Source organism: Vicugna pacos, chromosome 27 (genome assembly GCF_048564905.1).
Source record: "Vicugna pacos chromosome 27, VicPac4, whole genome shotgun sequence".
In the NCBI taxonomy this organism is placed as follows: Eukaryota; Metazoa; Chordata; class Mammalia; order Artiodactyla; family Camelidae; genus Vicugna; species Vicugna pacos.
Window position 1 is genome coordinate 29,194,568 of NC_133013.1, and position 22,071 is coordinate 29,216,638.

Here is a 22,071-nt window from a genome sequence, read left to right on the forward strand (position 1 = left end):
TACGTGGCGGCCGGAGAGGCCTGGCAGAAGTCGAAGCGACCAGCCCATCCTCAGTACTTATGAAGCACTCGGCCTGCAGAGCGTCGGCAGGTGTGAGCGGTCCTTTCACCGGTGTCGAGTCACATGGCCCGTGGGCCGAGCGTCGCGCCCCGGCCTCAGCCACCGCGTCCCTCTTGCACTCGGCTTACACATTCGGGTGCGATTCCAATGGCACAATAATTTTTCAAGTCAGCAAACCACTGACCTTATTCACTCACCACGTTTTACTGATGAGGAAATGAGGCACAGGGCTGGTGACCAGCTGTCACATGGTGGGGTGGCCTCCCGATGACTAGTCCAAGCCTCTGTCCACTTGGCCTCCCACCTCCTTACCATGTGCCCAACACTCTGCCGCACAAAGGTGTGAGGGAAGAAAAGAAAAAAAAATGTTCATCCTCATTGGGCAAAGGGTGGGCAGACTCGGCTGTGAGCAAAGGCTCAAAAGACCCAAAGCTGTTGTCCTGGGTGCATTATGTGTAGCCAGGAGTCAGGCTGCAGACACTCAGGGAGGCAGAGGTCAGTTGATCTGGAATGTTGGTGACTTGAGCTGGCCCCCGAAGGATGAGCAGGACTTGGAGGAGCAAAAAAGAGAGACGGGGAGATGCCGGGGGGGAGTGGCCTGGGCAAAGGGCTCGGCAGGAAGTGGTGGAAAGACGCCGACGTGGGGAGACCCCGGACCGTGTAGCCCCACTTCTCTGTCGGCCACTTGCCGTTCTTTGGCCGTATCGGACAGAGCAGAGCCCTGGCTCCCGAACTCTCCCGGCCGCCAGAAGCACTGGGTGGGGGGCTTTCAGTAACGAGGGTCCTGGGTTCCACTAGTTCTGAGGCAGAAGGTTCAAGCTCTACACTTTGAGAACCCGAGGCCCCTGAGTTCCCGTCCAGCTGTGAGATCCTGCAGTTTTCTGATGCCTCCGGGGCAGGGGCGGGGGAGCATTTGGACCTCTCCCCATAGAACTCAGAAAGCACACTGCTCTCGGCAGATGCGTGCCTGTCCAGAGCCCTCAGGAAGGAGGGCTGCATCCTTCGGGGGGGACACGGGCCTGCCTCCCCACCCCCACCGGCTCCGCAAGTCCCGGGCACCCAAGTCCCTGACGACCGGCGATGCTTTGCTCCTGGTGTTTGCCCGAAGAAGGGTGACGCCTGTGTGAAGCCGCCCACGCCTGGCTCCTTGATTCCAGCCACTCCCTCTCACCCCGAAAGCCCACAGCCTCTCCCTTCACCCCGCCTCCTGGCTCCAGGGCACGTCACCCATTCATAGCTGGCGGGTGGGTGCTTTAGGCTCGGCACCAGGACATGTATTTTTTTCAAGCTGGAAAATTACTTTTACTGGATACTTAATCGGCCTCAAAGAGGAGCCAGCGATCCCTGCCTCCCAGTACCCAGGCTGTCGTGTGGTCCCCTCCCACGGTGTGCAGGGCTGATCTGCATGATCAACAGAGCGCTGCAGAAGGGACAGCGTGGGGCTGCTGATGTCGGTGTGAAGGACACTGGGACCTCTGTGCTGCTCTCCGGGATGCCCTGCTCTGGGGGAAGCCAGTGCCGTGCCGTGAGGACACTCAAACGGTCAAAGGAGAGGGCCGTGTGGTGGGAAACAGAGACCTCTTGCCAACAGCGGCGCGAAGGAGCCACCTTGGAAGCATCCTCTGTCCTCGGCAGAACTTCAGGTGACCGCAGCCCCGGCCAGCAGGCTGACTACAGCCTCGTGAGGGGCTGTGAACAGAAGCCGCTTCTGGAGCCCTGACTCTCGGGACTGTGAGGCGGCACATGCTTACTGTTTCAAGGCACAGATTTGGGGGAGTAACTTGTTACGCAGCAATAGACGATGAACACACTTGTAAATACTGTATTTTCCTTAAAAGATGGGGTCATAATACACATACTGCTCAGAAAACAACTTTTTCATTTAAACAACGTATCACGAACGTCTTCCAAGTCAGTAAATCCGTATCTATAATCATTTTGAATAAATATTCAGAATTTTATGGAACCAACGTACCGTAATTCAGCTAACCGCTTCTCTCAGTCTCAAAATTTTCACTGTTACAGTAAAAATTGCAGTGGCCATTTTGGTGAGTAACTCTTTCTATGACATCCATGTTTTCCTGGGATAAATTCTTAGAAGAGGAATTGCTGGGTCAAAGGCTGTGTTTGGGGCGACAGTTTCAAACTGTGTTTCCAGAAAGTGTGTGTGATTCTTTCCAGGAGGATCTGAGAGCTCCTGCTCAGGAGGCAAACCCTCCCAAAACGTTTACTGTTTTGCCCACCTTATAAGTTTTCAAAGTGGCCTTTGATTGCTTGAATGTTCTTCTCTTTGACTGTTAATCACAGCAGCTTTGAAACTGGGTGTGTGGGCAGCCCTGGGTAGGGAGGTCTCAGAGGTGGAGAGGGCTCTGCCCACCTCCCCACCCCAAACAGCCCTCGGGAGACCCTGGACTTCCTCTGTTTCTAAGCCGCCTCCTCCTTTTTCTCTCCCCAGGGTTTGGGCAGAGGAGAAGGGGGGTCCTTCTCGAAGCTAGGCCAGGGTCTTGGTTTGCCCCTGCAGATGAAGGCACTGGCATCGCTAGGTCCCCAGCTGCGATCTGTCCTGCGGCTGGTGGGGTGGGGTCCAGCTGTCGGACCTCTCCGCCTGTTCCCATAGATGAGGAAACACACTGCCTCCATTTCCCCACTCCCGGCCCGTTCTAGCTTGAGGGAAAGAACATGGTATTTAAATTAGTGATGCCACGGACAGAACATGAGCTTCGCGGTCAGACTAAGCCACTGAGCGCATCACTCGTCAGAGAGAAGATGGGCACCGCTCTTGGTGGGCGGCTTCCCAACCCTGCTGCTGGGGTCCCCACAGTTGGGGGGTCTCCCGGGGGCCAGCTTCCTCCACTTTCTGGAGAGCGGGAAGAAAGCAGAGGAAAGGGGAGAAGGGGGAGTAGGGGCCCCCAGGTCCTGTGGGCCCCACGCCCTGCGCCTGCTGTCCCCAGGGACGGTGGGCCCGCCCCGCTGCCTCACGTGAAACACTGCACGGATGCACTGCAGCCCGCTTTTCAGTGCTGCCACAGCCATAGAGGGAGACGACATTATTAGGAAGGAAAAAAAGAGCTGGCTGATTAATAATGTAAAACACCTGCGCGCCTGACAGCCCTCCTGCTGGGAAACACACAAAAGCCACAGCCGCTCCCCCAGGTAGCCCAGGGCCCGGGGTCCAGATTCCCCTGGGATGCTCGCCCGCTCCTCACCCCCACCTGCCCAGCGCACCCTGACAGCCAGCTCCCCCAGACACCTGTCTAACGCCACTGCCGAGAGGACGCCTCCCTTTCTCCCCTGGTGAGGTGGCACGGAGCACTTTTACCACAAAGACCAAGCGGAGCTGCGCGGAGACCGGGACAGCTCCGCGGTTCCAGACTGTCCCGGGAGACGGCGCTCAATTAAGAGGCTGGTTACTCTTTCTGCGCGAGCCTTGTAAGGCCCCAGGTAACAGCTCCTATAAATTCTACGGCAGGTGATGGCGAGTAACAGCCCGTCTTTTTGCCTTTGGGGAGGAGGCGTCGAGAGCAGGGATGGCAGATGTGGGTTGCACATGCTGCCGGCCCCCTGCCCGGATTGGAAGGGACATTTCCACTTAGTCACACACACCGTCTGCCTTGGAACGCTTCACATCCCTGACGGTGCGGTGTTCCCCCCCACCAGCCGGCAAGCCCCCCCGAGAGCGTCCTAGCAGGGACCTGCTAGCCAGCCCTGAGCTCAGTCATTCTCTCCAGCCCTTGCTCCCTCACTCTGTTTGTAACATTGAAGAAACATGTTCATTAGAAATCCAAACAGCTCTGCGTATTTCTAACCCCTGCAATAACTGTAAGTACACGCACACACTTAACACGTGATCACTGTTCCTGCTTCGCAGAAACAGGCAGAAAGTGAGGCTTAAAGAGCTCAAACACCGAACCCAGAACCTAACAACTAACAAATGGTAGAGCTGGGATTTGAACACACGCTGACTAACCCAGCCCAGAACACAGCTTAACAGAGACGTGAATTCTGGTAGGAACATCTTAAATGACCAATGAAACATTGACTCTGGAACTCCTGGCAATGAGGAGCGAGGGAAACTGGGGCATCATTACCCCCAAACCACATCATGTGAGCCTGCCTGGTGAGACTGAGATCTTAATTTGTTCTCCATCAAAGGCTCCGGGTGTGATGTGAGGACTTGCAGAGAAAGGGAAGGGGCACGCCTGCCTCTCTTCAGATGCTCTTGGATGCCTGCCTTCTGGCTCCTTGCGAGACCCTGGCAGTGTCTGGGCAGGAGTCAAGTCTCCAGGGTGCCCTCTGGGTCTGGCTGCCTTCTCAACCCTAAGGACCCAGAGTTACAGGCAAGCTCCCCACTGCTGTGTTTCCACCAGGCATCTCCCTGCAGGAAATGTTAAATCTGTAAGTCACGTGCCTGAAAGAGGTTAGAAAGAAGTAGGGGAAGGTACGTGAAGAATCAGCCCCTCCCAGCACCTGGGAAGGACGGTGCTGAGAACGGGCCACTAGAGGTGGACCCTGCAGTGCAGGGCCAGCCCCCCAAACCACAGGCACCAGAGGGGTGGGGCCTGAGGGGAACGCCTCATTCTCCTCCTCTGTGTCAGCATCCCAGCCACTTCTGCCGTCTTTCTCTCCCGGTCCCGCTGTGGGGATGCACAAGTCCACATCTGTGTGGCCCCTCCCCTAAGGTGGCACGCGACCCAGACTTCTCCATGAGCAATGGGGGGGTGCAGGGAGAGGATGTTAGCACTCATTACGTGCAAGCACTCTAGGTACCTCATCTCATCCTTGGCCCTTTGAATTGGGCGTACAGTCTGAACTTCATCGCGGTGCCAACGGAAACTGAAGCGGTTAAGCAATTTGCCCACACGGCTGGAAGGCGTGGCTGAGCGCCTGTCCGGGGCCTGTCTGTCCAGCCTCCTCGAGCTGAGCAATAAATCCGAGCTGGCCCACCGCCGGGCTCTAACCCTCCTGCGTAGGGGCCTCCTGGCAGCGGGGTTGCCAGTGCATCAGGTTTCCAGGGCGGCAGGGTGAGTTGGACACGGATGCTCCCGCCTCCAGATCCCGACCGGAGGCCTGGGCGGGGCCTGAGCACCTGCATTCTAATGAGCTCTCAGATGCTGCTGCTGCTGCTGGGCTGGGGGGGGTCCATACTTTGAGAACCGTGCTTCCAATCATAAGAGTGGGTGTCTAACGAGGGAGCTTCAGCCCTCCAACAGGAGAACATATGGGGCTAGAGGGGCTTTCCAGCGACCCTGGCAGGGCCGAGTGGGCGGCGGCCCCGCGCCCCCAGGCTTGGGCCCAAGCCTTTGATGTGCTCCAGGTGGGGCCATGCACTCAGTGCCTGATCTCTGGAGCAGGGCGCTCAGTGCTGGCTCGGCCCTGGTCACGGTGCAGGCGGGAGCTGCCCGAGCACCTGGCAAGCGTGGGGAAACTGGACGGCAGCGGTGGGGCTGACGGGGGCTGACAGGCCACAGCGAATGCCGCACAGCCAAGTGCAGCAGCTGCCTCCACCTGTCCAGCAACGGACACAAAGCAGCGAGGGGGCAAAGGCAGAGCAGCTGCTCCCGGGGGCACCGCATGGAGGGCCGGGCAGCGGCCTCGTGATTCACACTCAGCCGGGAAGGAGCTTCCTGTCCACCCAGACTGTCCCAGGTGGCCTTCAGGGGGTGGGAAACCCAGGATCAGGAGGAAACAGGTGATGAGGGCAGCCTCTGGACGCCTGTGAAGGTGCAGATACCAGCGCTTACTCTAATAAGAGCTAACATTTACTGGGCTGTTACTAGGCTCCAGGCAAAGCACGTTAGATGGATTACACAATTTACCCCTCACGACAGCCCTGTCAGGGATTTACTGTTCTCACTTGCCTGACAAGGAAAGTGGGGTTCAGAGAGATTGAGTACATTTCCTAACACAGCACAGCTGCTCAGCAGCAGAACTGGGATCTGAGCTGACACCCGTCCTCTCCAGATGCCATGCTCTGTGTTACACACTGCCTCCCTTCTGAGGCTGGATTCCGACGGTTCATTTGTTCATTCATTCATTCACACACGCGTTCCCTCACTGAAACATTTTAGGCACTGGGAGTGAGAAAGGCAGGCCCAGCTTTTACCCTCAGGAAATTCACAGACGGTGATGCAGAGAGGCAAGCGCCCTGAAGGGCAAGTGGCAGGCTGGGGGCTAGATGAGGGCGGCTCCCCAGCTCGGGCAGAGAAAGGGCCTGGGGCGTCGCTGGGAGTGGTGCTGCTTGAGTGAATGAGTGAAGGCCCCAGGGAAGGGCTGGCTTAGTCTGGCTGCCACGCATCCAGGCCAGGCTGCCCCACGGAGGAGGCTTGAGGGCTTCCTGGTCCAGAGGTTCCAACTTTGCTGCACAATGGACTCCTCTGGAGGCTGTAGAAGTCCCTCTGCCCCGGCCCCGCGCCAACCAGTCGGACTTCTGGGGCGGGGGACGCCCAGGTGGCAGTGAGCTTCGGCTCTCACCCACCGCCTGCCCCCGCCACGCTCTCCACTGAATGAGCCAGGGCCCCAGGAGGCAGTTTAAAGGCCTGGGACCATCAGCTATGTTTTGTGACTTCGTCAGCTGAAGGTTGAAACCAGAAGAGAAAAGTGGTTGTAAGAAGGGAACAGCTGGACAACCGCGTCAAATGAGAGCGTAACTCAGATCCAGGTTTATCTTTAGCTCTCTCTCCACGTGCACACCGCCGCACAGTCACATCCCGGATCTGGCATTCTGGACCACGGCTGATGCCAGAGAAATGTTGCCTCCTAGCCCGGGACTCGGCGCGTCTCAGAAAGACGTGGGAGGACTTTGAGCTCTCACTAAAGGGAGCGAGGGCCCCGGAGGGTGAGACGGGTCTTGGGAGGGTGTCTCTGAGAGTCCCAGCCCCGCCTCCGGCCCCTCACTGCCCCACCCCTGAGTCAGGAGGAGACGCTCTGGCCCTGCCCTGATGCCCGCGCCCCAGGCCGTCGCTGAGTTCTTTCACTCCCAAACTAGAAGTGCCCTATTGTGATATAGTTGCCGCCAACAGTAACTGAGCAGCAAAAAGGTTAATTAGATTAATTTTAAAACAAACTCTGCAGAAGGAAGGTGCTCAGACAGTTGAGCAGACCAGTGGAAAGCCAGTGTTGTCGCTAAATTGACTTCCAAATGAATTTTACATCCGTAGCTCATTTTCCTTAATTCATCCTCTGCTTCCTGTGATTTGTTGACAGCAAAATGGCATCTGGGGGCCAGGATCATTCAGTGACCGGAAACGCACATATGATCCTAATGCTGAGTGTTACTTGCTTGAGTTTGCATCACCTACTTAGGCTGTAGAAGGGATTGGGGCATCAGAGCCGCCCCCATTTCAGGGCGCAGGGCTGACCACGGGGACCCGGGGCGCTGGGGTGCACTTCACACCAGAGGCTGGATGGTCCTGCACCTTTAAGACACCAGATCACAGCCTCACATCACTCACGGGCCATCTACCACTAGTTCTTGTTTGTTTGTTTGTTTTCAGAGCAAAAAAATTTAGAAAAACACACAGATTTCTGGGTTTGGAATCTAGGAATCTCTTGGATGGATGAGTAGCTGTGCTGGTGATGAGAAAAATATGATGTGTGTGGGGAATGTGGAGGGAAAATGAGGAGAGGTTGAGACTAGAGCCAGAGCAGGGCTTTCGGATAGAGCGATGGTACACACACCACACATACACACACCCCCCAGACATAACCCAGTCCCAGGACCTGAGATTCTCAGACCTCCATGTCGTCCGAATCCCCAGATGCTGGTTTCACAGGTGACTCCCAGGCTCCACTCCCGAGGAGATCTAGGAAGGGGCCCTAAACTCTGCAGTAAATAAACACCCCGAGTGGTGCTGATGTGGGTGGCCCAATGCCCCTTTGAGAAACACTGTTTATCCCTAAACATTCTTCGTGTCCTGCCTCAGCTCTTTTCCCAGCTGTCTTTGATCCACTCTGTGCTTTGCCGCCTCCTCTCCCACTCTCGCTGCCGCTGCATCAGGGCCCACTCTGAATCCAAGACGCTCTCATGTCAAGATTCTTAACGACATCTCCAAAGGCCCTCCTGCCAAATAAGGACACGTTCACAGGTTCCAAAGGTTAGGATCTGGACATATCTTTTGGGGGATCATTATTTAATCCACTATAGTGGCTTAGAATCAAGATGAAAGCAGTGAAGTTACTGAAAAAAATAGTTATATTTTGAAGGTAGAGCCAACAGGATTTGAGGAGTAAGAGAGTGAGGAGTCAAGGATGACTCCACGGCATTTGGCTGAACAACTGGCACGACGGAATGGCCATGATTTGAGGCTGGAAAGGCTGCCGGTGGGTCAGGTTCAGGGAGAGTGGAGACCAGAAGCTCAGTTTTGAACATCTAAAGCTTGAGAAGAGTGTTAGGCATCCAAGTGGAGACGCCAGGCAGGTACATGGATGTAGACGCTGGACTTCAGGAGGGGGTTCCTGGCCAGAGACGTAAGTCTGTGAACTATCAGCACAGACACGGCGTTAAAGTCGCGAAGCTGAATCAGGTGATCTCAGTGGTGAGTGTGGCGGAGGAGAGGCAGGATCTGTGCGCAGGGCCTGTGCCGGGCTGTGGGCAGAGACACGTCTGATGGTTCCTGCTCCCCAGTAACCCGCGGTCCAAGGTGGGAGACAGCCAGCAAGATCCATGCTCAGAAGTGTCCCATCTGCCAGCCACGCTGCTTCTCACACCAGCGCTCGGGTCACCACGGGGACGGTCACGCTTCTTCCATACGTCCTCCGAGTGGCCGATGGCTCATGGCTTCTGTCTTTACAGACTTCTTTTAACGCTCAGTCCTCTTGCACAACCATATGTTTGAAAGAGTAAGAGCAAAAAGAAGGCAGGCAACCCCCTTGCAGTCTGGGGAAATCCAAAGCTCTCCAGGAAGGAACTGGGCCATAGCATCTCCAAGTTCATCTCCTCTATGAAAGTGGTTCCCATTTCTGACTTTTTTCCAAACTAAAAGGCCAGTGAGACACATCAACTCAGATCAAGGTAACTCTCCCTATCTGAAAGGCGTTGCCAACCTGGGTCTGCATCTGCAGCCGCCAACCCCCATTCCTGTTTGTTGAGAGATGAGAAAACAAATATATTGGCAGCTTGTTATGAAATATGTTCTCCCCAAATCCAATCTACTGTGTGTGATTCAAATCTATTTATACTCTTAAAAAATTAAAATCAATGCTTCTGTTTGGAGCACGGCCGTTTGTTCTTACTGAGTTTGCCTTCACAACAAAGCGCCCATAAAGCTGGCTGAGAGTTTTCTCCATTCAGGAAAATTGCGTGTTTCTGCAGGCGGTAGACGGGGCCGCGGTCCCGGCATAGGCAAGAGTGGTCTGGACGAGCAAAGCCAAGGTCAAGGCTGTCATAGTTATGTTTTACGGCCACAGAATGTAAAATCATGAAATTATGAATTTCCTTGAAATTCTGCTTTTGGGGTAAAGGGAGGCGGAAGTTTGTCTGCAGGATTGGAGTTTCAGTCGGCACAGTTAATTCACACCTTGTTTAAATGCGCGTGTTCTCCAGCCTGGTCTTCCTCAGATGCGGCAGAGCCCACAGGCGCCCGCACACGTGTGCACCGAGCATGGATCGCAAGGACGTCACCTGCAGCGCTGTCAGCAATAGCTCGGAGCTGCAGACGGCCTCCGAGTCCACCGGCACACGCGTTTTCTGTGCCATCTACAAAATGAAGTGCTACGTATCGTATGAAAGGTCGGGTGAAGAAGCCTGCTGGTTTTGCCAAAACAAATGCCGCAGACCAGGGGCTCACACCACAGACATTTATTTTCCCAAAGTCCTGGAGCCTAGAAGCCCGGGACCAAGACGTCAGCAGGCTGGTTTCTCCTGAAGCGTCCGCCCGTGGCTGGAGACGGCTGCCCCCTCCCTGAGCACGCGCGCCTGAGGCCTCTGTGTCCCGAGCTCCCGCCCCTGAAAGGAGACCAGTCATGCCGGCTGGGGCCCACGCTAATGACCCACTTTAACTGAGCTACATCTTCAAAGGCTTCATCTCCAAAAACAGTCACACTTTGAGGGGCTGGAGGTTAAGGCTTCCACATGTGAATTTTGGGAGACACAATTCAGGCCGGCACTGGACGAGCCCCACATACTCTGACTTGGAAGAATGGCCATGAAATTCTGCTTAGAGAGAGAAGGAAGCTGCAGGGGAGTATGTATCGTGTGATCCTAGTGTTGCTTTAAAACCTGTGTGCGTGCATGTGTGTGCGCACATGCGTGTGTGTGTGTACGTGTGTGCATGTGTGTGTACGTGCGTGTGTGCGTGCGTGCATGTGTGTGTGCGTGTGTCTAGGACACCATCAGCAGGTGCACACTGACCGGGTAGCAGGGGCCTCTCTGGCAGGTAGAACATGGGGCAGAGACTCGACTTCATTTTCTAAATGTCTGTATTGTTAGTTTGAACTTTTTTTTTTTAACAGCAACCAAGCAACAAATCTGTAATTCAGTTTTTTGCAAACCTGGCAGGACAAAAGGAAGGCTGCTCTCACTCACAGGGAGGGCCCAGAGACAGCGCACACCTCAGCACTTCTGCCATCATTACATACTAAGTGCCTACTGTGTGCCAAGAACTTTACTACAAGTCTCACTGACCCCCGCCCTACTGCTGTAAGCTGAACACCAGTGCCCCCTTCTTACAGCTGGAGAACTCGCACCTGGAGCATGAATAATACAAATTCCTTGAGAATCAAAAGGGGTCAACTGAAACATGTGGGCCAGATGGCAGTGGGAGCCATAGACTCACCACTGAGATCAGGGAGGCTGCAGGGCCAAGGACAGTGCCTGGAACAGTGTGTGTCCCCCTGGACAAGCAGGAGTCCAGCCACAGATGCAGACAAAGGACCGCGTGCCTGGGACGAGTGCTGGGCGGGGCCACACTGATCCCCGGACTGCCAAGGATGGGTTTCATCCAGAGACGGGACCAAGGTCCAGAGCCAGGAACTAATCTGGGAACTCCAGACCAGAGCTGAGAGTTACGGCTTGACGATATGGGGTGAAGCCTGGGGGTTCTTTCTCGGTCATGGGGCAGAGCAGCGGAAGGGGTCTTCGAGGTGGGACTGAGCGCACAGTAGCTGCTGAACACAGGCTAATGTCCTCCTGTTCTGAAGCTAAGGAGTGTTATTCGCACACTGGTGACATTTGGGGTGTCTCCATACTTCTAGCTAACATTTTTATTCTTGCCCTCAGGACGGGTCAGAGTTCACCCAGGCATCGGGTCCAGCTGGTGATTTCAAAGAAGGAGCGCTGGTCGAAGCTGTGCACAAAAGCAGGGAGAAATAGACAAAACTCTCCAAGGCAGAGCGGGGCCCAGTGGGGAGGAAGGCAGAGCCAGGCAATGGGATTCAAGGTCTCACTGCCCCAGACGGCTGGAGCGGCCCGGCCGGACGGCACTTTACATGAAGACTCGAGGTTGCTCACTCGGCTCCCAGTCCAGGCGAACTCACGGTACATCACGCCACAGCCACTAGGAAAGCTCCCGCATCTGCCGCCTGCGTCCCTAGAAGCATGGCGTTTCGGTCAGACGAAGTGAGGGTCCGACCGTCCTCAGGCCCGGCCAGACTTCGTCGGGGTTTGGGGTCCAGCTGGTGAACACTAGCAGCAGTTGTAAACCAGCAGCCCAGGGGCTGGATCCAGCCTGCGGACACTGTTGTTTGGTTTACATAACGCTGTAAAAAAACCACAAAAAGCAAAGGAAAAAACAAGCTGATCAAAAGCAAAAGTTTTCCAACAAAAACCCAGATTTCCAGCAGCTTTTAAAAGGTTCAGAAGACCCAGCACCGTCCTTCACGACAACACCTGGCTGGGCCTGAGCACCATCTGCTTTTTTCAGATGCAGCGTCCACCTGGCCGTTTGCCACAGGGCTCCCCATTCCCAGTGGTCCCCGAAGAGCGAGACTGGGGGCTCCCAGTGGTCCCTGAAGAGCGAGACTGGGGGCTAGCTGGCCTTTATCACTGAGTTTGCAGAGCAAAGCTTTTCCAGAGCCACGTCTGTGAAAAGCAGGAACATGAGAGGAGACGGCCGGGTGGTTCTACTATACCTGTGGCTCCATTTATTCTCCGACGCGTCTGCTGTGTGCAGACGTTTGAGTTTGCGGTCTGCGCTCAGTGCACCCAGAGGAAGCAGCCCCGCATCTAGGAAGGCCTGCTGGGGAAGGGTTGCACTGGCGGCAGAGATTCAGCGTGGAGGAGAGACGGCTCAGAGGATGCAGCACTGTGGAGCACAGGCCCCGAAGGACTGCCACAGGCAGGCGGACTGGCTTCCGGGTTACTCCAGTGGGCAGACGGACGACGCGGGTTCCAGGAAAGCAGATGTCAGCTTAACACGTGAACCAGTGTCTGAGCAGCCAAGCTTTCCGAAGGAGCAGGAGCAGGAGTGGAGAGCGGGAGGGGATGAGAACGGCGTCGGGGATGCGCCAGGAAGAACGAAGGAGGAGGCAGCCCCAGCCAGGGATTCCAGTCCTGCCGGTTATTCGCCGTGGCCTTGAACAAGTGCTGAACTTGAGGCCTGCAAACAGGCATTAACATCACGCTGCCTTTTAGGGAGGTGGTGAGGGTAAAGCGAAAGCCATAAAATAAAAACCAAGTAAACGCTTTTGCGTGATACGTGTCCTGTAGTAAACACTCAGCAAATGTCAGCGGTCACTGCTCGTGATTGGGCGAGACGTCGGACAGTTATTTCCAAGAGCGCTGCCGAGCCGAGACTCTGTGCTCTCCTCTTCCTTCACTTCCACTTCCTCCCCTCCACAAAGTGCTGAAAAAGAAGGGAAATGAGGAAACGCAGCCTCGTTTTCCTGCCCTGCGCTTCTCACTCCCATCAGCGCGCTTCTCCTCATGAAACGGCCACAGGCGACGTCCGTGAACGGGGAGCTTTATCCTCAGCTCCTCCTATGGCCTCTGCTTTGGCGCCGCGCGTCCTGGAAGCCGGCTACGGTTTGCAGAAGGGACGCTCGTCCGAAAGTGCCTGCTCGTCGCTCTTCCTTCAGATTTAAAGTTGGTTGCAGTGACGCCGTCGGGGGCTGAGTCAGCATCCAGATCAGTCAGCTTCTCGTGAGGAACTTGGAACCTGGACCCGGCTGCTGGGTGTCGGTTTGATGTGATTCCCGATCCACTTGGTGATGACTTAAGTGAAGTTGTTTTAATCCACGTGTTTATGACAAAGACCCAAGTTGGTTTTAGAAGTAGAGTTGTTTTGAGGAAAGAACGAAGCAAGCTGTGTGAGGGTGTCGTGACCCGTGGCCAGCCGGTCAGCACTCGGGGGCCCGGCGGCCAAGCGCCCGCCGGGGGCTTGCTGGTGAGGGCGCGTGGAGGAGCGGCCGCGGCCGCGGCGCGTGGAACACGCGGGGTGAGAGCCACGGCGGAGAGGCCGGGTCTGGGCCGAGCGCCCTTTGCTGGTCCAGCTCGTGGAAGATCGCGAGACACTCGCTCCTCTTGGCCGGCAATGGTGCCAACTGTGCGGCAGCCTCAGCGAGAGAAGGGGCATCTCCTCCTGCTGTGGGAGGGACTCCTGTAGGCACTGGTGCTGGCCCTGTCACAGTCCCTGGAGTGACAACCCTGGAGAGCCTGGCTACACCGGTGCCTCTGTTCCCTAGCAACGTGCTCCAGCAACAGAGGACTTTCATTTTGCGCTGGCAGCTGGATGCCACCTCCCTGTTGGCAGAACCGGCTCTCCTGAAGCCACAGCTCTGAGAGGAGGCACACCTCGGGCTGAACCTGGACTTCATCTCTGTCCTCTCCCCTGGCCTGGAACAATGGTGTAGTCAGTCTGTCATTTGTTGGAGTGTGTTGATTCTCTGTTGCCTTATTCTGGAAGCTATTGGCTCGTGAAATTATTGTAATTCCCACGGGGAACCTGCGCTAAGTTACCGCTAAAGACAAACCGGTCTCTGAGCTGAATCTGCCACTCCCCAGACAAAACCCAGACAAACAATATGAAACGCCGAGCCATGAGGTGAGACCAAGACCTCTTCCCTGGAGCAGGGGCTGGTGTGTGCTGGGTGTGCGGGCTGCTGAACTCGCGGTTTATGGCTAAACTTGGTAGAGAAGGGGACGCTCGTGGAGTACATTTGTTCCCTCTTCCAGCAGAAGCTGGCTGAGGCGGACACCGTGAGACGCACACCGGTTCCTCCTTCCCGGTCAGACCCCGTTCTGTGGGAGAGGGAACGTCACCAGCACCTCCAGAGTCCCCTTCGGCACAGCTGGTTCCGACCAAAGATTCGAAGTTTCTTTCTCATCACATGAGCATGAGAAAGCTCTCACTTGCTTAAGCCACTGTTCATCAGCTGTTCTGTTACTTCCAACCAAGCAGAATCTCCACCATTCTCCAATCCTCAACTGGGTGTCCAGCGATTCAACTCTGACGTTACCTGCCTGGAGTTGCCATCAGACCTTGCAAGTTAAGGGCTCATTCCCACTTCAGGCACCAGTCCTGGGCCACCCGTCCCGTACTTCTGACCCACCGTCCATAAATCCCCACGACCCCCTCCTCGGGTCTGATGATTTGCTAGAATAGCTCACAGAACTCAGGAGCACACTTAACGTTTGCCGGCTTCTGAGAAAAGACGTAACTGAGGAACAAGAGGAAGAGCTGCACAGGGCCAGGCACGGGGGTGTGTGCAGGAGGGCGGGACCGGGTCGCCGGCCAGCAGGGACTGAACTCAATCTCCAGCCCCTCTCCCTTCCTCGGAGATTGCGTGGGTTAGGGTTCCAAGTCCCAGTCTTTTAATCACGCCTTGGTCTTTGGGGTGACCAGCCCCATCCTGAAGCTGTTGGGATCCCCAGCACGGGTCATCTCACCAGCATACAGAAGACATTATCCTTCAGGAGAGCCCAAGGGTTTAGGAGTTCTGCACCAGGAGCCAGGGACAAGGACCAAATATTTATTTTTCATTCTACCATAGACTCGTATCTAATTCACAGGCCAGCTACTCACTGGGTATCTCCATTAATTTTCACTGCATAACAAAGCACAAGATGGTCCCTGACTTACGATGGTTTGACTTACGACTTTGCGATGGCATGAAAGTGAATACACATTCAGTAGAAATCTAATCAGAATTTTGAATTCTAATCTTTTCCGGGCTAGTGCTACGCAGTGGGGGTGCGCTGGTAAAGCTGGGGCATTCCCAGTCAGCCCCCAGATCACCAGGGTAAGCAGCCAGCACATTTGTAACCATTCTGTACCTACACAACCGTCTGTTTTTCACTTTCAGTACAGTTCTCAGTAAGCTACATGAGCTATTCAATACTTTGTTGCAGAATTGTCTTTGTGTTGGATGATTTTGCCCTTCTGGGGCACCACCGCCCCCACACTCAAGTCCTCATCCAGGTCAGAATCACAGGTGCTCACCTGACTTGCCTGCCTCACTCATCTCTGTTACCGGGCTGGCCTCTCAAGGCTTTTGAGTTGCAACCCCTGCATTAAACCTACCCTGAATTTTCTCTTTTTTACCATCACCCCCATTCCCCGCATCTTCCCTCCATAAAATATGCACATTGTCATCTCCCACTCATTCAGCATAATCCCGTTACTGCACCTTATGGAAAGCTTTTCCCAGCTTGAGGTCAGCTCATCAGAGAATCCTTTGCCTTTCATTGAAGCAGTGCCAAAAACCCCACCTCCTTTTAAAAGCCTTGCTTCTCTTACCAATGGTGAAACAGCGTGCATTCGTCTGGATTCAACATGTTTAAAAACAGGACTCCACAGTCAGTCCCCTCCTTCATCAGGTCTCAGGTCAAAGCTTGATTCGAAATACCCCTGTTTCTGAGCTACAGAAGGTGTTTGAGACACAAGCACAGAGTCTTCATGCAAAGCAGCATCCCCCACATGAGGACCAAGAAGCAGACTGAGTCCTTTTCAAAGAGACACATTTGGTCCAAATTTGGAGAATCGCTGAGGGCAGTGACTCTCCTGGTGTAGTCCTTGGAGCATCGCCACCAGAACCACCTGTCAGCCGGTTAAGAATGCCACGTCTCCACGCCACCTCTGACCCAACGGAGCAGGCACTCTAGGGAGCAGCCCAGCAGCCTGCGTTCAGCCAGCCTCCGGGTCGTGCTGACGCACGCGGTAGCTAGACAGCCACCAACTAGGGCCACTCCCACTGCCGGGCCCCGTGGTCCCAACCTGAGCGCAGCACAGTGAGCGGCTGCCTCCCTCCCCTGACGCGCACCTGCAAAAGGGGCAGCTGGCTCTGCTGCCCTCTGTATGTTTCCCAAAGTCCCTGATGGCTGCAGGTAAGTGGTTCCCAAAGTGGCTCAGCGTCAGCACCACCCGAGTGAGGACGGACGCCCAGCCTGCCGCCCTCACCCGAACCAGGAGGTCTGGGCTGGAGCCTGGAGTGTGTGCAGCTCTAACAGGCTCCCAGGGATGCTCGTGACCACGAGGGCTCGGAAACCCTTTGTAGAAGGTACCTGCTCATGGGTTCACCTCTTTCCCACTCCCACTGTCTACAGGTTGGCACTTGAATTCCTGGAAAACTATTTTCAAAGCCTCTAGATTCTGCCGCTGGTTTTGGAAGGCTGCTAAGTGGCAGTGTGGTGGCTACGGAGTGGCACACCTGTCTGCACACCGCACCGCCGCACATGCAAACTGTAGCTTTTGCACCCAAATGCCCACAAGGCCGAACGATTCGGCCAGCCTGCCCTCTGAGGCTCTCTGCAATGCCGTTTGACCCATAATGTGCTTTCTGCCTGGCCACAGGGGATTGTGGCAGGCCTTCTGGAGGGTTAAATAAATGATGGGCTTCTCCGTGGTCACAGGAAACCATCTCAAGGTCAATGATACCGCGAAGCAGGGCTTTACGGAGCTTGCTAAGATGAAAACATCAGCTCCCACTAACCACATCCCCTCGTTTCTGAAACTTTGAAGCTTCATTGCTGCAAAAAGGAGCACAATCAAGCCTCGATAAAATGTTAATAGCGGGCACTGCGCTCCGCAGCCAGCCTGCAATTAGCCGTTGCTACGCTACGGGCAGAGCCCAATCACGGTAATGAGGCAAACAAAGGGAGGGGATTCATCAGGGCTCTGAGGCCAGCGCGCAGCCGGCTCCACTCCGAGCGCTGGTTTCCGAGAGGCGGCAGCTGTGCCCCTGGGAAATCTCAGTCCTCCGTGAGGTCCACAAGGTCGCCGGGCTGGGGGGGTCAGGGGCGGGCGGGTGTGATCTTCCCAGTAAGGAAGGCTGGTGTGCGGCATCATCCCTCCCACCACCGTGAGGACGCGCGCGTGTGAAAACCGGTGCTGCCCCGACTTCGTGCAGGAACCCATGCGAGAGCGCGCGCCGCCCTCCAGGACTCTGCTCTCCCACGTGTGCTCCCGGGAGCGGTCGCGTCCACTCCATCTGGGAGCTTGTAAGAAATGCAGGTTCTCGGGCCCACCTGGCCCTCCTGCGTCACAGCTGGATTTTAACAAGATACCCAGCTGGTCCGTGTGCACACGGAAGCCGAGACGCCCTGCTCTGGGAGACCTCACCCTAGTGAGGACAGCAGTTGTTATGACAATGACAGTGACCCTCGCTTCTGCCGGGTTCTGTGTGAGGCATTCTACACGAGACTCTCCCTCCATCCTCACCATCACTCCAGGGACCTCTCCCCATTACGCACGTGAAGAAACGGAGGATCCGAGAAGTTAAAAAACTTGTCCACGTCCACTGGACTAGTAGTGGTAGGAAACAGAAACGTAATTTCAGGGTTTCCTGATGGCAAAGCCTGGCTTCTTAGCCCCTGGTCTGGAACGCGACCTATCACACGCAGGTGAAGGGTGATTAAAAGTGACCGCCGTTCAGATCAGTGCGCGGTAACAGGTCGCAATGGGCTTAAAAAGGAGGACAGTTTGAAGGCTGATAAAGGGGCAGTGATCCTCTTTGGTCGGAGATCAGGGAAGAAGGAAGTAGCATTTGTGCTGGAATTTGAATGAGAAGTAGGATTTACACACAAAAGAAAAAAAAATGATGGGAAGGGCGTTCCTGGCAGCCGGATCAGCACAGCAAAGTGCAGTGATCTGAAGACGTGAAGAGTGTCTCCCCAGCCAGCGAGTGGAGCACTCAGGTCTGGTGCGTGTGTGAGCGGGAGCTGGGTGACGGACAGCCCTGAAGGTCGAGGGGAGGGTCTGAACTTCATTAGGAGGTGATGAGGATTCACGGGGGGTGTCTGACTGCGGTGTGGGGCGGTCAGGCCAAGCTCCAGAGAGAGCTGTCTTGGAGATTATGGTCTGCACAGAGAAGACCGGAGGGCCTGAGAGCCCCAAGGCACCGCGGGGTCTGAGTCAGGGAGGTCCTGGGGGAGGGTCCAGGGCACAGGGAAGAGTCAGAGCCTCTGACGGCGGGCTCCCACCCGGGTGACCAGGAGAACACTGAGACAGAGGGAGGGGTGGTTTGGGGGAAAATGGCACAGTCTGAGATGGAGGACATCTGACATGGTTCACAGCTTCCCATCAGCAACACCAATGTTCATTCAATAGCTGTTGATCCAGAGGGACAGCGAAGTCAGTAAGGCCCAGAAGCGAGCCCGCGGCGGCCCACAGTGACGGGTACCCCGTTCAGGGCCCGAGCTCAGTGCTCCGCAGGAAGGGTCCTTCTGACCCGACCTGTCACGTCTTCACTCAAAACCCAGGACATGTCTTACAATCACCCGGGAGCTTCAGAAACACCAGGACTCACCTCCTGAAAGATGTGTGCACGGGCGGCAGTGAGTGACAGTCCAGGCTCAGAAGGCGAGGGTCTCGGCTGAGCCTGGGTGGACCTTCCAGTTCTGTCGATGCCCTTCAGCCAGACCACCAGGAGGACACCCGGTGAAACCAGGCAAATGCACTCCTCACTGTGGAGGCGGAGAGCGCCCCCCGGGGGGCGTGGGGGTCAGGGGCGTGTTCTGCCCACAAGGAGGTCTCAGAAGGAACCCATCACAACACTGGAGCCTTGCTGGGAGCCCTGGGGGAGGGTCTCAGGAAGTGGGGGTCTCTCTGGATCCAGTGTCTTCAGAAAGCGGGGGCACTTGCATTTCAGTCAATCCCACTTATTTCGGGGGAGACGAGCATGAAGACAAAGTTGAAACTGGTAAAGAAGTAGCAAAGGATAAACTGGGAGTTGGAGATTTGCAGATACTACTGTACATAAGGCAGACAGTAAGTTGCTGTTGTAGAGCACGGGGAACTACATTCAGGCTCTTGTAAGAGTAACCTGTGATGGAGAAGAACGTGAGAAGGAATGTATGTTTGTATGCGTGTGCCTGAAACATGATGCTGCGCACCAGAAAGTGACACGACACTATAAACTGACTGTCCCTCAAGTAAAAAAAGTAGCAGTCACTCGTCTCGGCCAAGAGAGGGGGTGTTTGGTGGGTGGCGCTGCCCCCGTTTTCGCCTGTGCTTAGACGACACTGTGAGGCGGACTTGCTTCACCTCATTTTGTCCTGGTCTCCGAGCACACTTGTCTGGGGCTGGTGAAACTGGTCCTGTCTACTGGGAGCGTAACCTGGCTTAGCCGTGGGCTAAGGTCAGGCCTGAAGGTCAGGCTGCCCATCCCGGCTCCCCCACCACCAGCAGAGGGGCGGGAAGACAGAACAGAGGCAAAAGGAAGCGCAAAGAAGGTGCAAATGTGAGAAAGTGAGGAGAAGAGGAATGAAGGGGGTCGGTGAGGGTGGGTGTGGGGAGACCAGTCCTCATGGATTCCGCTTCCAGCTCTGAACTGCAGGCATCGCCACTGAGCGTGGGTGGCAGCGCAGGAGGCCCCCAGCGAGCCCCAGGACGGGGGGCTGCCATTCATTCCCTTGCCCCGCCCCTGCTGTCCAGGGGACGCGCCGACCCTGCCCCTGGGAGCCACGCCCTTTCCCGCCATCTTTCTGGCTTCAGTGACTGGTGGCGCCCAGTTTGGTGTGAAGGGGAGTCTGCTGGTGGAAGGGGAGGAGGGTGAGCGGTGAGGGGAGCCCAGCCGGCGACTGTGTGCACGCGTGCGTGCGTGTGCTCACTCTGGCCTAGAGAAATCTTGGCCAGACCATTTCCACCCAAGATGCCTGCACTGAGGGCCTCCTGCACCTGGAGCCTGGCCCCAGAGCAGGTGTCTGCAGCCTCACCTCTGCTCCCACCTCTCGAGAGGAGGAGGGCCCGCACCTGGGCCCTTTAAGCTCCCCCTGGCTGGGGGTGCCGTCTGAGAGACCAGGGCCCCTCCTCCGCTTTAGGGCTGGCTCTACCTACGAAACCCTGACGACCCGGGGCCTGGGGCACGGCAGGACCCAGACGGCCCCAACACGCTGTATCTTTTGTGCCGTTCTTGCCTTGGCTCAGCCCTCCCCTCTCCCAGGAATACCGGGGCTACCCTGCCCTAGTCAGACTCCACAACTGAATGCAAAGGCCCGCCTCCCCCAGCGGAGTCAGTCCTGCCCGGCAGTGCTCCCAGAGGGAGGCCTGCGCCCCGCTTCCCCGGGAAGCCTCTGCCGCTCTCCTTACGTGTTCCTCACCTGAGTGTCGTTCCAACCGAACGGGGCCTGGCTTATTTGCCGCTTGGTCCCCAGGCCCTGGGACTCGGCCAGGCTCATGGTAGACATCTGGTAAATGTGTGGGAAGGAAGGGAGGGGAGGGGAGAGGAGACCCTGAGGCGTCCTAGAGGTGGGGGAGGCGGGGTGTGCAGAAACCCTCTGACGGAGCGCAGCCTGGTTGATGCCAAAAATGGTCGAGGACTCCTCACCTGGGCCCCGCGGCAGCTCCCGCCCATGCGCCTTCCCGGATTCGAGCGTCTGCAGAGTCAGGAGCGAATGAGGCAGACCTGGGAAGCCCTCAACCGGGGAAGGATCTGGGCCAGGGAAGCAGCAGCTGTCTCGGTGTTAGTCCAGGAAGGCCTCAAAGGAGGGGTGACTGGCCCACGTCTCCCCTGTTGACACAACCCAGCGACCATTTCAACCCAGGGACTTTGACGCTCTCTAGAATCAGCTCCTCACCGAAGCCACGGAGAAAACTGAAACCAAACTAAGACCGGAAGCAAAGTTCCCTGGGAAGCAAGATGGGGAGCTGGGAGACATCACCCAAGAGCAGCCCCCTTGGGCAGAAGCAGAGGTTGGCGGGCAGCACGCACGGGGCAGTGGGTCTCTGGGCCGCCGGGCCTCTGTCTGGGCCCTGCAGGGGGTGGGGGCCTGCGCGCCGGGTCGTGGGACGCGCGCGGCGCGGAGCCTCCGGGTGCAGACTCAGGCGTGAGCACTTCAGTTTCGCCCTCCGCCCCGGCCTCAGCGGAGCTGCCAAATGAAAGCGATGATCAGCATGTGCTGGTGACTCACAGCCTTGTCACCGGTGAGACGCGCAAGAGGGCCGGGACAGGCGGGGAGGGTAAGGGGGATTTCCTTCCAGCTTGCAGTGTGCCTGGCGGTCAGCACCTCAGGGCTCACCTCCTGTCAAGTCCTACCTGGAGCCGCGTCAGGGACCACAGAGGCTCAGAGTCAGCCCCGCGGGAGGGAGGAGGGGGCTGGGAGCCACATCTGAAATGTCCCCCTGAGCCCACTCCATGGGGCACAGGGCAGCCTCTCGCAGTCTGTGGTTTCAAAGATGCCTCCCAGAGTGGAAGGAGCAAAGGCCTGGAAGTCGGAGAAGCCAGGGTTCAAATCCCAGCCCCCCACCTCCTGTTCTGTGATCTCCCACAAAGCGCGAGAACTCCCCCGAGCTTCTGTTCCACCTTCTGTCACCAGAGAACAAGGCCTTCCTCCGAGGCTGCAGAGGAGACAGGATGGACCAGAAGGCCTGGCATTCTGGAAATGCGCGGGAAAGGAGGTTCCCTGCCCCCATCCCCACCCCCTTCCCAGGATAGCAGCGGGCCCCCCAACACACGAGACAGCCTCCTTTCTCATGATTTAATTATTCAGGAATCCACCTGAATCTAAACACTCTGTGCATGTGTCTTTGGCAGAGGAAGCACCTGGCTGGAAGTGGTGGCCTGTGGGTTCCAAATATTGACTCTCCGGTCGGTGAAGCAGAATTTCTACTTTGTCCTAAAGCCTGTCCATCCACTGCAGGG

General features: G+C 56.4%; 1 long non-coding RNA gene across 3 annotated transcripts; it reads right to left on the reverse strand.

Moving 5' to 3' along the window:
- Nucleotides 1-10,458: 10,458 nt before the first annotated feature.
- Nucleotides 10,459-20,978, reverse strand: LOC140689800 (uncharacterized). Of its 3 annotated transcripts, none has more exons than XR_012064924.1 (3): nt 20,758-20,978; nt 18,739-19,128; nt 10,459-11,754 (listed from the first exon to the last, which is right to left on the reverse strand). It is a non-coding gene; the product is annotated as an uncharacterized lncRNA (long non-coding RNA). The 3 variants fall into 3 exon arrangements; XR_012064923.1 differs by having other exon boundaries at nt 20,531-20,978; XR_012064922.1 differs by lacking the exon at nt 10,459-11,754 and adding an exon at nt 17,101-18,539 and having other exon boundaries at nt 18,739-19,254; nt 20,531-20,978.
- Between the last annotated feature and the right edge of the window lie 1,093 nt (nt 20,979-22,071).